Genomic DNA, 15,558 nt, shown 5'->3' with positions numbered 1-15,558 from the left:
AAGAAATCTTCTAAAAGGTTTCTGTAAGGTTTTTTTAAAAATATATCTTCTCTGTACGAATACTTTTTGCACTCGTTGTATATTCCCGACAATATGGCTGGCTATCGAAAAGTTTCTCTACTCGGGCAGCCAGTTGAAAGCGGAACATCGGCATCTAAAAGCATTACTATGATAAGAATAATACAGTGATTCTTAGTGTTACTTATAGCGGACTCACGTTAACATTTATGAGTAGCATAGGTTTTGAAAGCAATCTTAAAGCAATTATTCCTATAAGAACATTTTTATTAGGCGGAAGTGGCAATGTTTGAATTCCCTGGAACGTACAGTCCGTAAAAATTATTGTTATAAAGCGTATATGGAGGTTCTTTATGACTCTACATGTAACTCTGATAAAAATAAAATTTTGCATTATTTTCTCACGAAAATAAAACCGATACCGTGCAAGCCTTTGTGGACTTTGTGCTGAAACAATAAGATGTAGCGAGCTGTATCGAGAGATTTCAAACTACGAAACGCTCTTAAAATTCGGTAGACAACATCGGTTGGTAGTGTGTGTATATTATGTTGACGCCTATATATTGAGAAAGGGGAAAAGGTATCGCAGGCAGTGATGCGCAAGGGCGAAAATGTCAGCGGCATATTTCCGAACATTATGTGGTCAGACCGTTAATACTGCGGCGAAAGCTGGGTGTGTATTTATGTTGATAAAGCCGGGTTAGTGAATGTGATAAAGCCAAAAACTAGGGAAAAGACGTTCGTAATTCCGTCCACACGTGCTTTATCAAGTGGCTTTGCGGTAACGTCAAATTACGAACCAGAGAATCTCTCGCTAATGCCACGATTGCGCACTAAATAGATCTTACGAAAATGTTGCTGCGCCGTGTTTGTGTAACATATATATGTCACAGAATAATATTTTTGAGAGGAAATTCTTCGAACTAGAATTAGGTATCAATTTACGAGAAAAACATCAGAATAGTAATGATGATAATAATAGTCTTGAGAAGATCGAGTTTCTTCCTGCTCGAATTATCTGCAATTTTATGAAAAAATATTGAAATATTCTGTCTAACAATAAGTGACAAATGTAAATGTGAAAAAATACGTATCTTATTAATAATATGAAAATTCAGACCTATAAGTCAGGCTAATAAGAGTCAACGCAGGTCAAAGAGCGTAAGGAACTTCTTACAAAAAGAAAAATTTATCTTATTAATCTTATTCGCTATCAATTTTGAATAGTAATAATGTAATCTTCTTACGGACTCTTTTCAAATTCAACAACCAAAAATCCAAAATTCTCATTCGCCCTATTTTTTTGGATTTTTAGTTGATTAATTTTGAAGTAGATTTTTATCAGCGATATTTTAGTTCTGGAATTTAATTATGCTTTTTCAATGCTGACAATTAAAAGAGTTCTAGAAGAAGGTGGACAGCAAGGATAATTGGCATTCGTTCTCGAGACATGAAGCTCAGTCCCGCTGGATTCGTCGTCATAGCTTTTTTTTATTAACAAACAACGTACTGTAACACGTCGTACGATGTTATATAGTCCTCGTACAATTGAACGTTAGTGCCACTACAGGTGCATATGTTCTTGCGCAGCTGGAAGCTCGTTTATGCACCTGAAACTGCAAGGCAACCCTTTTCAACCACTTCTCCTCGCTTCTCTCTCCTCGTTAGGTAATCCTAACGTTTGATTGCGCCCATTACGGCTGAAGCACCTAATACGTAACTTTCGAGACTCGTGCGATAGGTCGGTGCGCCAGCCGCCTAAAATCGATTTCACCTGTGCCTGCTTTCTCATCTACCCTTCTACTGACGCTTTTTTAACCTTCTTCCGCCTGCATTGTCTTTCATGTTTATATATCCGCTGAATATTAATAAGAAAACATAAGGATTCAAACGCATTTATTTTTCTATGCTATTTACATGTCTTTATTTCATTTATAATTTCAATGAAATATTCTGCGAATATTTTCATACAGTCATAATAATGTAAAATTACGAACTACCAGAGAGGAAAATTCTTTTTTATCCATTTAATATCTGAGAATTTTTAATAACTATCGCTAAATAGATGTTTATATTTCAGGAATATTAAAATTTATCTATTGATTATTTTTACTTATTAATTTTATATTATTATTTTACTTGTGTTAAGTTTTGCAATTACGATTGATGCTATATTAATATCTCACTCGATGATTCTTTTCGTATTTCAATCCCTCTTAATTTTCTTCAACCCTAATTACAGTCTCCCATCTTTGTGTTCTTTCACGAAACTTTCTTCACTTCGTTTACCTTTGTACGTCCGGTCCTGCTTCTCCATGTCTCGCTAACCGACTGAGAGAGGAGAGGCAGATGGAAACTCCGGGAGGTGAATAGGAAGGAGGGTCGAGTTCTGTTTGCGGGCCGACATTAAACATTCAAAGGGATGGCAAAAAAGAAGATGCATTTGCATCCCGCACTGCAACTGCGGGCTCCCGGAAAAAACATAAATAATTCAAGAGTTTTTACGGGACCGTCGGGAGTTGGTCACCGGGGATGAGAAAGAGAGAGAAGGGTGGAAGAGACTGGCGGCGAGATTCGCGACAAGAGCGGATGATTTTACGGGGCGATAGACTGCCGGATCATTCATGACGCGCCAAACGGCCGAATAAACGGCCAAAAAATGATGCCGCGTTCTGTCGATGCAGTCGCCGGCGCTGAAACTTTGTAAAGCCGATAATGTTTTTCGATGTAGGGCAGATTTTGCGCGACGGAATGTCGCTAAAAATTGTTTATGGAATAACCAAATGGACTATCCCGGCAGATGTATGCGCAGCATTGCAATTTTGGAATAAAACCCTGCGCCAAAAATTTAATATTTGTTACCGTAGCTGTTATGGGATGGTTGCATATTTTCGAACGATGGAAAATCACACGCGTTAAATTACTTAGTTGCACAACATTTTTTTTCGTTTCCTCCAGCGATAGATTTAGGTATTCACATTTTTCAGAATTTCTGAATTTAGACTTATAAAAAAAATCTATTATTTTATCTTTTTTATGTTTCTCTCCTCGTTATTTAATTTTGTAACTTTGTTATATTGCACGGTTTTTGTTGAGTAAAAGATCTATATATCCAGTAAAATTTTCAACAAAACCGACTGGATATATAGATCTGAAAATAGTTTTGTTGGACTATCAAAATAATTATGAAGGCTATAGTTGCTTGAATCAAAACTTCTTGTAGTATTGTTCATTATTCTTGAGTTTTCTACATAATTATTTTGATAGTTCAACAAAATTATTTCTATATTTGCAAATCTGGTGAAATTTCAACAAAATTCTTTCTGTGTGTGCATTGCAATAAAGATTAAAAGAACGTTTGCAGATGGTTGTGCGGAGATTCGGTCGACGGATTTATGCAGAAGACTCCGTGTAATCGTAGTGATACGTTGATTTCTTCGTTGCAATTTGCCCTGAAAAAATCCAGGTCGGAATACCGGAGTATATCGGAATCGACGATTGCCTATAACGTCGTTGCCAGGAATATCGATCTCGCTAGATAGCTGGCGGCCAAACAAATCTTAGCCGGAACTAATTCAGCTTTTCCGTAGGCAAATTGTCGATATGTACGTACGAATCAAGTTTCGGTTCTAGCAAAAATTGCCGTGAGTCGTGTGCCATCGAGCGAAATCGTTCGAGGCATGTTATTCGGTCGGGCACAGGAATCAAATATTCACAACCGCGGCTGTAAATATTTTCGCGCGGAACACGCTTTATTTATTTATTTTTTCATCGAGACTTTACAAAACGCAATTTCGTTCTCGATCGTTCGTGGTTACGTCCACAGACGACACCGTTGCTTTTATGATGTGCTCTGAAAAACGTTAAAAATTATTCTTAAATGTTTGTTGCGAAAATAAAAGCTTTTGTGTAAATTTTTCGAAAAGAATATAACAGCAGATTTCAGAAATGTATCTTCTACTACATACAATATTTTTAAAAGCGGCGATTTTCTCGATAGCGTTACAATATATTGATTTAATAGAATAAAGACCAACAAAACTAAAATAAAGATCGTAAGAATAATTTGTCATATTTTATAATAAAAATTTAGAAAGAAATTTATTTTGACAGAAATTTTACGCGTATATTTATTATATCAACATATATTAAAAATTAGAAAATAGAAGATGGAAATTTCCGTCAGGAGAAAAATTTATCAAAATACGCCTATATTTCTGCGAAATAAGACTTGCGGTAAAAGACTCTCGGTATACATAAACAAATTAAAGTGAGTAAAGTTAACCGCCCTAATTTAATGTTTCTTTTGAATATTTCTTGATGTTCTCTATATTTTCCTCCTTCTCTTTCTCTTCCTTTTTCTCTTCTGCGAAGCATCAAAATACATATCTCGATGATACTGCGACTTAATCTCATTAGTATTATATTTTTTAATAACCAGTTATTTATTAATTAAAGTAGATTTACGCCGCCATGTTCACAGGATGAAATTTTTTCGTAGCACGGATTGCGAGAGTCTTCTACATGCGTAAATCGGTTAGGGACAATTAAATTGCAATCGAATTTGTTGCGAACACTCAACATCCTCGCACGGCGACATCGTTTCGAACGTGTAACGCAAGGTTTTCCGTTTCAAAAAACTAATACTCTCGTTTCGCATTTACTGTGACACACAATAAAAGAACTGGAGATAGCAACCTTTGAAAAATCACGAAGTTGATACAATTTTTACCCAATATTTTCCATTTATTCAATTGCTAACGTCACTCTCGCTATTCAAAATCTCAGGTATTTATAGTCTATCTGCATTATTTGATGAATAATCACAATTTCATCACTCTCTGATTTTTCAGCAATTTATATTTAATTTTTATAAAAATTTATACTTCTCAAATATTATTTAATTCATAAAACACTTATTTATAAATTACTTGTTATTGCGACAATTTTACATTGATATAAGTCGTAGGTTTTAATTATTTACTTGGATGATAAATTCTATATATAATACATGGAACATTTAATACGTTATAATTCGTTAATTGTTATCTTCTTCTTCTAACACATTTTTACCTACATAATGATTATAGTCATCCGTATAATAAATAATTAGATTTTTAATAGAATTTTTTTACATAATTATTGCATACAAGATTAAACAAAATGTCAAATAAAAAAGTTCTCGCTAATTATGATCAAGTCTTTATTGATGAATCTGTAATTATTTGAACTAGATAATATAATTGAAGATTAAAGACTATGAATTGTAATAATAATAGATTCATAAAACAGCGACCTATAAAATATTAATCCAAATTATGAATCTGTAATTCATTACGCTCTCTCAATTAAATATTAAAAATTATTTATGACTACGAATTCTGGCCTTAATGATAATTGCTATATATAATCTCTAGAAATATATATATATATATATATATACTTCAACTTGATCTGACATCGTCTTTTATTGGTATTTCATGATGTGTTTACGCGCTACATAAATTTATTGAAATGTTCATATTCTCCCTGAATACGTTCAAATAAATTAAATATCGCTTAACTTTATTCTTCATGATGTAGCGATCGGTATCTCTAAAGATCAGTTGTTCCATTTTCGAATAAACTATGTGATAATTTACCTACTGGATAAACAAAAGAATAAAAGAGTAAGAGCATAAGAGAACAAAAGAGTAAGAGAGTAAGATTACGAACTGAAGTTTACTGAAAGATGGAACGACCCAGCCTAAATATTTTATGTGGTGCTCTGTCTTATATATCGTACTAGAGTGGGTATAAAGAGAGTGGTGCCAATGCATGTGCCTAATGCTGATTGGCTCCGCCATTAAGTATTCTTACTGTTAGTTAGAAAGAAGACAACGTTAAAGAAAGAAGAGATTAAGAGACGAGAAATTACATCATATAGATACCCCAGATATAGGACACAAAATGGCGACTTCCGGTTAATTGGTGTCACTCTCTTTATACCCACTCTATATTGTACCACAATAATCATTGATTTCCCAGCATCGAATGGCCATACATACCAAGATAAAATTATTAGTCGGCGGAATATGCCGCTTGTAATTTCGGAATATCTACCGGCGTCCGAAGGATCCGACGACGAAGTCGAGAATCACGGAAGTCTAGGCGAAACCTAGGGTTTCGGAGGTTCCTATCGGGGAAAGTTTTAACGGTGCTTCATTAAGCAAAATAGTTTCATACGTATTATCGTATATGCAGCACGACTCGTTGGTATTCGAGGGGAAAGGTGGATGCGAGGGAAGCGAATTGAACGCGACGGGAAACGGGAACCGAGAGAATGGCGGGCGGCTTGCATTTGCTAATCCGGCGACTCGCGGACCCCCGAATTGTTTCCGGCTGCAGCCAGGGCGCGTTTACCGGCGACAATAATCGTCGCCACTCGATGCGAAACGCCAGAGGAAACGCTCGCGCGACGGCACGACTGCGGAGGGCAAAAAGCGAGAAGCGGATTAATTCCGCGTTTTCGACACGATGCCCCGGATATTCCGCTCTCGTTACGGACGAGCTGAACGCCAGCGTTCGCGTTTGCGAAATCCGAGTTCCGTCCGAGCGATAGAATGGGGCAGATGGTACCGGGATGCAGTTTCCAAGTCTTTTGGCACATTTCCATTAAGAGAGAAATTTTACCGTGTACTGTCGTTTGCGTGACATTGACAATAAAAAGAGAGAGAATCAAATACAGCCGGGGAAAATACGATAGATGCGCCGGCTTCAACTGTATCGGTTTTTTTTTATTAGAGCCCATCGTCATTCTGATCGTTCGATGCCGGGCATTGTGACAAATAAACACGACATCGAATGACACTGTGTCGGATTTTGAGTTACTGGAGAAAGAGATGGGCGTAAATAGGACGCCGGTGGTTTGCCGCATTGGCTTGAAAAAACCGTGTATCCATGCAGTATCAAGCATATTTGGTTTCCGTCATGCTCTACCACGTTGGCAGATACGAACGTTTGACAAATGAACGCCAGGCGTGACAGAGACAAACTAGGAATACAGAGTCTCTCTTTTTTTTTTAATGTCTCCCTTTTTTTTCCGTGCGAGAAGCTTATAGCTTGATGCAGTTTTGAGAACACCGGATGACACGCGATTACCATTCTCTACGAAGTTACGTTACGCTTAAATGCAAGAGCGCGCGGCCGGAACATTTAACGACCAACAATCAGGATGTAGAAAAGGACGCTACCTTCTCGCTTCTCGCGCCTGTTTCCGCTTCGCTCCCGGTTCGCCGTATTCTCCACCAAGCGCTGCTCCTCTCGCTCTTTATAATTCTTCGCGAAACATTTTTTTTTCCCTCACTCTCTTCATCTCCCTCAACAGCTCTCTCCACCTATATTCCCTCCCCGTCCCTTCTTCCTTATTCTCGACGCCCATCCCGTCGTTTGCATAAAGTGAGCTATCCGCGCTTTTAATATACGCAAATGAAGTTACGCGCCGGAACTAATCATATTTGCATGCGGAACAGCAATCTCCTTTGAGCCCTTGTCATACTTATTACTCCAGTTTAGTCGCTAGAGAAAATTTTATGACGAACAGCGCCGGCTTGTAGCCGACGCGAGGATCATCAGCGATTGATCGCCTTTACTAGGAAGGCGCAGCCTCCTATCAGCGTGATCCGCTTTAACGCTTAAATATTCTTATTTTGCCACGTTAAACCGCTTACTTAAAATATCGAGAAATAATTACTGATAATGAAGCTGCAGTTACGACGTATAACCCGCATTTGTTCTAACGCAATTATAAAGCGAGGACCAGGGACCCGGATCAAAAGGTTTTTTCGGATCGATTCCGGTTCCGGTTTAATAAAACCTCAAATAAATGCTCCGGTTTCAGTTTCGGTTTTTTTACCAGTAAAGAAAACCGAAACCGTAAAATTTACGGTTTTTTTAAGCGGTTTTTTTTTGTTCTATTCTTACTCGTTTTATTCTATTTATTCGTTAAATTTATTCTATTATATTAAGGAGAGAGAGAGGGAGGGGGAGGAGAAAGGGAGAGAGCGTGTTCACCCGTTCAATCTAAAGAGCTTAATAGGAGAGAGGCGTCAACTGATTACGTGACCTGAACAAAAATTATGTAAACATTATTTTAAGCACATTTCTCTCGATCCTTTCTCACAACTTATTTTATTCTTATAGATAGATCTCACTTATTACATAAAGTCTACATATGCATTCTTGAATTTCATGACTTAGAATAAATTCTTGTTGGTAAGTTAGATCTAATTGAAAAATAATGCTAGTATCTTAAAAAAAAAGTTTATAATAAATACATTCAATAAAAATAACATTTGCGTTAAGAAATTCGATGCTCTCTAAATTTTTTGGAATCTCACTCTAAAAAGTGAAAATTGTGTCAGTCTTGAAAAAGAGTGACTCAATTTTTAATCTTTAAGAATGATGAGAATTTCATTCTAAAAGAGAGTGAATCTTTTAGAGAATAATGTAAAAAGAAATCTCTAAAAGAAGCCCTGAATTAAATAAAAAAGGAATATGCAAATTGTAACATATCTTGAAAAAATTAGTCCAATCTGGATCTTTTTTGGTACAAACGAAATTTCACTCTCAAATTTTACATTCATTTTTGCAAATGGAGGGAATAAAGATATGATTGCAGACGGATGATTAAATAATCATTTGGCAGTAATCGAGGTAGGTGGAGTTTCCGTTTCTTGTAAGTCCCATAATTTCTGCAAATCAGCGCCCACGATGATCGAAACTTTATTCGATTAAAGTTACGTCGTAATACCGGTTCGTTCATTAAGGATTAAAAGCAGAGTCAGCCGTTTCGAATGCAATACGACAATGTAAGGCAAACGTCGCAGCCGGCGGGTTTGCGAAACACTCCTCAAGGAAATACTCCACAACTACGGGAGAGACGATAGACGGTGGTATTCTTGTCGGTATTCTCGTAGAAACTTCCGGGAGCGCGACGTTTGTCGTTCCTCCGCAATCGCGTTTAATTAATTATCGATCGATCCGCCGTGGGCGTTCAATCGTAAGTATACGTCCCGTCGACTGACAATAAGAACAGAGCCGAGCAGGCGGTATTATATAACTGTAATCGAAAGACTTAGCTCAATAATGTGATTTATCGATTCGGCGTCGATTTGACGGCACCATGCCGGCCTATTCAACGAATTATATAAAATCGGAATTCTATTGAATGTAGACTCCGTTAAATCTGTGATCCGAAGTACTTTCTGGAACAGCTATACTTTAAAAGTGCGATGAAAGCAATTGGATTTGCGTCAAGTGCATACCAAGTTTAAATTTGAAATATTATATACTCTCGTTAAGTGTATAATATAACAATTGCGATAAAAGCAAATCCAAGTGTGTAATAAATGTTTCTGTATGTAATATGTATGTATATGTATATGTGTGTGATTTGGTTTTCCATGTAAAAATGATACATATACTATATCGCGTACAAAAATGGATTTACACATTTAAACATGTAGAGTAGAATTATTTTTACATGGAAAATTAAATTACACACATATATTATTATAAATCAAATTTAAATTAAATTAAATATATGAAGGCACTTTATTATACATTACGATTTGTAATGGTCTCATTCTGCTCTCTTGTTGAGTATTATGGAAAATACTGCAAATTGTATAGTCATGTGATTATTGTATTATAATTATGTATTAAATATTATAGAACGTTTTAAAATTATAAAAAGTAGAGTGTTTATAGTGAGGTTATTCGAAAAATGGAAGAAATGAAAGCATAGCGCTTTTATACACTAGAATTAACGTAGATTCGATTTACTTAAACAAAGTCACTTATACATAATGACGTGTAACTATATGTGTATATACATATATATATATAAAATTTGTATTATTAGCATCTATATTGGCAAGTGCTTGAAAAAATACCGACGATACGAAAGGTACGATATAAAGTAGAAATTATTTGGGAAACGAAAACAACTCTAAATAAAGGAGGAAGAAGCTGAAATCTTAACAAGAAGCGAATCTTTATTTGGAAGAAATTGTTTGCTCAATTTGAAACGTTGCCATCGTTTATTCATTGTGTTTAAGCAACTTCAATTTTCCGGGAACTCCGTCCGATGCATTCGACGGCCGCATTATCATTGACTGCGATGCAGCCGCATTTCGGTCACGCACGATCGAGTATTATCGTCATCATTGTCTATAGCGGCCATTCGTGAGCTACCGAGCATGCGGAGGGCAATCGCAGTCTAGAGAAGCGCTTATAGACTACCCTTCCTCTTCCCCCGAATATTGTATCGAGAGATATTTGCACCGATAATGAACTGCTAATAAATGGTTACTCGTGCCGACAACTAGCTTTACCGCTATAAAAGATCAAGAAAATTATTATTATTATTAAATTAAATGCCAACTAAAACTTTTCGCATTAGCAGGAATCATGAATTAATTATTATCGAGTAACTTAGCACATAAATATGTTACATTACTGACTAATTACCGCATTAAAAGATAGTATATCTGTATATATTAAATTGTTTATCCTCCAAATAATGTACTGATTTACTAACGTGACAAGTTTCTAAAATCCTTACCATTGCTTAAAACTATTATAGAAATATAAATTTTACTAACCAAACTAACCACACCTCCTTTTCTCTCTTTGTTTCCAGGTGTAGTGTTCACCTACTAACCCCGCGAAGAAACCGCTACTAACATAAAAATGCACTCCTAACTAATCAGCGTGACAGACTCCCGACTACTGCTATCGTCCACGGGTCGTAGCGCGGTCATTCCGCGGAACGATCATGCGAATCCTCGAAAATGCGCAGGACCAACAGCAACGGCCTCAAACTCGACCTGACGGAGAACACGCCAGGTAGCTCATTGTCGCGGCTGCCGAATCTGGTCGAGCATGCGGAGACCTGTCAGGCGCTGTCCGCCGGAACCGGTGAGAATTTGAGCAGCAAATTGCCTAACGTGGTTGAGGGCTCGATGGACTATGGTAGCGAGCGAAGGTCCTCCCGTTACCTGGAGTACCAAGAAATTAAATCCTATCAGGACCTCCAATCGTCCGCTTCAGCGGTGCCGGCCTACGAGGGGACCTATCACGATCAGTCGAGGGGATACCGGAACTACGATCGTAAGGCGGGCGTCGGCTTCGAGCGGGAGAACCTCGAGAGGTACGACAACAGAATCTATCCGGAGGACGGGTTAAGATACGGTGCCGATCGCCGCGTGGATCAGCACACCTACCAGGAATCGGACCTGGACGCACCTTACGATCGAAACGACGCGCAAAAGCTCAGCAGAGCTTATCCAGAGCTTCAGGATCCCAGTAGACGGTACTCGCGCGACCTAACTGACTACGAATACGCGTCACGTTACGCCGAAGAGACGCTGAAGCTGGAGCCTAAAAAAGATCACCATCACCATCTTCATCCGGGCAAGATCTATGAGGCAGCAGCTTCCAAGGGTTATGAATCGGGCGTGAAGACTCACGATTCCGCTTACGACTTGGGCACCTGTGCCGGACAGCAGGAGCCGCCACCTAGACAGTATGAGAGCAAATATCATTCGGTCAGCAAAATGTATGGCACTCTGCCCAGGTACGAGACCAGCAAGTCTTACGAGCCGACCTACGAGTCCAGGCCCACCTTCGAGCCCAAGTATGACGAGCAGTCATACGAGTGCGGTGGTAAGACCTACGAACCCAAGTATGAGCTGACGAGCTCGAAGAGCTACGAGAGGGGGGTCAAGTATGAGAGCACCTCGTCGTCCAGATACCCGGACAAGTCGTACGATCAGACATTGAAGATCGGCGAGCTGGGCTCATCCTCCTCCGGCGCATATGTCAGGAAACATCAGGATCAGGAAGAGACTGGCGCGGAGAAGATGAACGGATACAGGAAGAATAATTTTGAGGCTTACGGGGTTTATTCGGATCCCGAGGACGATCATGGCTTCCTGGCGGATAAGAAAGCGCCCCAATATACTTACAAGGGCGTCGTGGTAAACGTTAGCGGGGAGTCCGCGGTGGTCGATCAGAAACGAGCTAAAGATAGCAGGCAAACTGAGGTGATCAGAAGCCCTTGGTGCAGACCGACAATACTGCTGCTCCTGTTGGTGCTCCTGGTCGTCATCTTTGTTTTCGTCGCTGGAATACTGTTGTACTTTAATTGTAAGTTTCTGCCATTACTTGACACGATATATTTTTTTGCGAGAAAGTTTCACGTTTTTATTTTTTACTCACAACAATTTTTTTTTAGAAAAACGAATGTTTGTTCAACTTTTCGTTCGCTTAAAAATAATTCGTGAACGTTTTTCGTATGAAATATATTTCTATGTAAAAGTACGTTCTACATCGTAGATACTTTTTGCAATAGAAATGTTGTTATAGCTTTTGGCATGCCGAATTAATATCGCATGTAACAGAATTCGTCGGGGTTCCAATGGTAGCAAAATACTAGAATTTATTTGAGAGTTGTTAGTTCTAACATTTAATTTTACGTTCTAATTTTAAAATTTATTTAATGTTGTCTGTTATAATTTATTACGAGCAATAATGCGGCTATTTGCATAACAAATTTACTAATTTCTTGAATTCAGTTTAAAGCTCGTTATTCTAAATCAAATTTCACGTAAAATAAGATAAAAGAGACATTATACATTCAAACGTGAAACAATTGAACTTTAGTACACCTTTCAGAAATAGCTTTTGATATCAGTCGCTTATCACGGCGAAAAGGTTAAACAGCACATCTTCCTTTCCGACACGTAACGTCGAACGAATAATTAGTTGCGTTTATCAATTCAATTAAATTTACTTTCCTGACAATAGCTAATTAAGGGTAATGCTTAACGATTGCTCGAGAATGATCTATTATGGGACATTTGAGAACAATTACTGCTAATAAACTTTCCGCGTTATTTCTTTCTCCGTTTACCGTCTGTTAATAAAACGTGCCATTTGTTTTTATATATGGTGCCTTAAATGTACTTCTTGCTGGCTAGAGACCCAAGTAAACACGTAGACAATTTTTCTTCTTCAAGGATTAAAGACGAAAGCCCTATATTTGTCACTATTTCCTAAATTTTTCAAATTTTTATTAAAGTTAGCTTGTAATTGACTGGCGATTACGATATGTAATCTTTTCAAAGCTTAATTCCGCATTTTTCAATTCACAATATGAATATATTCTATTTTTCAATAAGATTTACATTCTATAAGATTTACGATTATAATATTTACTTGGAAAGAATAATTTTGCTGAAGTATCTATCTAAAAATTTACTAGATACAAATCAGAAAATATTTTTGTTGCACTATCAAAATTATGTGGGACATTCAAGTTGACTGTCGTAATATCAAAATTTTTTGTAACATTGTTCATTATGCTTAAGATTTCTATAAAATTATTTTAATGGTTCATCAAAATTATTTTTAGATCTGTATTTAATAAAATTTTTAGATATTTCAGCAAAGTCATTCTTTTTGTATATAAAAAATGTAGACCTTGAAAAAAAACTGACTCGTCTCGTATATCGTATGTGGTGTGTGTGTGTATATATAGATGTTTTATTTATTTCTCTTGAAACATCCTGTACTGCACCTAATGTATTTTATTGTTACACTACAGCGTTCGTGAGTCGACTCAGTGATGACGATGGGTGATTTAGCTAATGAGCATCCGATACCAATTATTTACTGGCGTCTCGCGTTTGCCATAGTAATAGCCACAGTAGGGCAATAAGCGGCTAGCACGACGACGAAGACAACGACGGAGACGACGACGAAGACGACGACGACGGTGACACGTGCCGACGATACTTTAAACCGGAACGGTTACTGTCTCCACGGCAGTTTTATGTGTCGAATTTGACATGCCGGGCACGTAGGGACTTGCCACTAGCGAAATTGTTCGGTCGGAATTACAATGCGGCCAGTAGATGGAAGGCGGACCAGTGGGTTTAAGGAAAATAGGTGGAAAAGAATGACGGACCGCGCTGGACAGACCAATCCGTTTTTCGCTTCGTGCACGATCGTGTTTGTTGAGGACGAATGGCAACAGGAAGGAACGCGAAGTTGCATTACTAGGGAAGTTAGCAATTTCCTGTGACCTAACATAAAGGCAAGCTGAAGAACTAGATTTAGATGTTTGTGAGAGCAAATCGGTGAACTCGACTTGGGAAACTTTGGAAATCTTTCATGTAAAAAATTTATTATATAACAAAAAAATGAGTAAAAAAAAATAATACGAGTAGACGTAACGTTTTTACTTACTTTACCGAGTAATGAGCAGCGAGTAACTAATTGAACAACTTCGTCGATTCACGCGCGCTCGCTCGAGTGATTAATTTTGATGCCAAACTCGCTAATGGATCCTGTTAAAAAATTTTAGGAGGTAAATGTATACAACGCGGCGAACACGGATATTAACGTAACGTCGGACTACGGATATTTTCAGGTGGAAACATCCGCAGAGCGGAAAAAAAGCGTGCGATATTCCGCGCTGTATGAAATATCGCGATAAATACCATCGTGAAAACGTGTGCAGAAGTACTTTTCTGCTTACGCGGTTATGGTCAAGCGCTATATCAAAACCGGGACCCTTCCCCGCAGATAAGCTTGTTATAGGATAGCACAGGATCGTAACAGTTTATAACCTCCGCTATGGCAATCGGCTGTCTCGTAGTTTGCATAGATGGTTTATTTTCAATTATTCCAATGAATTATAAACTTCAAAGTGAATAAATTTTCAGTTAACGTTGTGTAAAATATTATTAATCGCATGCGACCTAAAATTGCCTGAATACAATAATTATATATACATATATTTTTTATTCAATAATTATATATATTGTGTTTTATTTCTTTAAGAAACGCTAGCAGTGAAAAAAACAAATATATTTTTCGAACGTGTTTAATAACTGAGTAAAAAGACTTCTTCTTGATTAAAGTCGCTGTTTTAATTTCAAGTATATTTAAGACTCCAATTCGTAAAATTTTTTTAAGGATTTATGTTAATATAGTAGATTAATAATTAAGTTCAAAAATATTGCATCTTACAGGTTCAGCCTATTGTTGCTAATAAGTTCCGAAATAACTTCACTATAAAGATTTATTGTTCACCTGTTACGATCTGCGGATCACGTATTACACATACGAAGGAAGATCCACTACATTCTTTAACGACGCTCTAAAAAAACGTACTATTCGCGATAGAAATTTATTTTCCTCTAATATGTACGCTTTTCTAACATTTATTAGAAACGAAAACAGAGACAAAGAAAATTATTATACAGCAAGATGGGATGAAAGCAAATGGTTTATGCTCATATGAAATAAATTCCAAGTGGAAAATTCAAAAAATGGCTCTATAATTATATATTTGGAAGAACCATAAAAAGTTCGAAAGTACAGACTCTTCAAATTAAAATCAATAATGGCGAATAAGCCGGGCAAATGAGAGTAATATCGTGATTACCGGCACGCAAGTAAAAAAGCAATTTTTTTATTTCGAATCCT

This window comes from Trachymyrmex cornetzi, unplaced genomic scaffold (assembly GCF_001594075.2).
Source record: "Trachymyrmex cornetzi isolate Tcor2-1 unplaced genomic scaffold, Tcor1.1 scaffold5, whole genome shotgun sequence".
NCBI lineage: Eukaryota > Metazoa > Arthropoda > Insecta > Hymenoptera > Formicidae > Trachymyrmex > Trachymyrmex cornetzi.
Note: the sequence above shows the minus strand (reverse complement) of the source record.